Raw genomic sequence first — 1,271 nt, forward strand, 5'->3', positions numbered from 1 at the left:
AAGTTACATGGATTTGTTTGATTACCAACTCTTTCTCTGTCCCCCATACACACATCTGTAAGGTCCCACAGTCAAGTATTGAATTTCAAGTACAGATTCAACTGCAAAGCTTTTCGAATTAATCAAAGAAGGATAGTGAAAGGGGGTAACACTAACAAATCAGACATTGAATAGCTCTTTAATCATGGTCAAGTTAATTATTATGCTGTGGATTATGTATTAAACCACCCAGACACAAAGAATAGTCATCCTGAACTGAGCTGCAGGACAGGAATGAAACTGCTGTGTTACCATGAAGCCATGGGCTACAGAGTTCAATGGCTGCGATGGTAGCAACACTATTGTAGTTAAAATAATACAATTATACAAAATTAAAATATTGCAAAACATGCAGCTTGTATGCAACAAGGCACTAAAGTAACACTGCAAAAAAAACATTGCAAAGGAATACACTTTTGGGCTGAAATGAAAAGTCTTATGTTTGGGGCAAATACAACATCACTGAGTAACTGCCTCCTTATTTACAAGCATGGTGTGGCTGCATCATGGTATGGGTATGCTTCCCTTTAGCAAATATTGGGGACTTTTTCAGGATAAAAAAAACGGGATGGAGCTAAGCACAGGTAAAATCCTAGAGGAAAACTTGCTTCAGTCTGCTTTACACCAGAGACTATGAGAGGAATTCACTTTTCAGCAGGATAATAACCTAAAACACAAGGCCAAATCTACACTGGAGTTGCTTACCAAGAAGACAGTGAATGTACATGAGTGGCCAAGTTAGTTTTGACTTAAATCTGATTGAAAATCTATGGCAAGACTTCAACATTGCTGTCTAGCCATGATCACCAACTTCTTGACAAAGCTTGAATAATTTTTGTAATAATAATGGGCAAATATTGCACTTATAGACTTATTCAAGAAGACTCACAGATGTAAGCGATGCCAAAAGGTGTTTCTAACATGTATTGAGTCAGGGAGCTGAATACTTAATGCAATTACTATATTTTAGTTTTTAAAATGTTAGAATTTTTGTTCCCCTTTGACAGAGTATTTTGTGTACATTTTTAACAAAAAATGACAATTCAATCAATTTCAATCCCACTTTGTAACACAAAATGTGAAGAAATCCAAGGGGTCTGAATACTTTTGTAAGGCACTGTATTTACAAATTCATCATGATACACAACTACTTTTGAGAACAGAGAGGATGTGGCTGTCTGTCACGTCATTAAAAAAGGCTAAACAGAACTGTAAAAAGAATACAAATAGTA

Source organism: Salmo salar, chromosome ssa18 (genome assembly GCF_905237065.1).
Source record: "Salmo salar chromosome ssa18, Ssal_v3.1, whole genome shotgun sequence".
Lineage (NCBI taxonomy): Eukaryota > Metazoa > Chordata > Actinopteri > Salmoniformes > Salmonidae > Salmo > Salmo salar.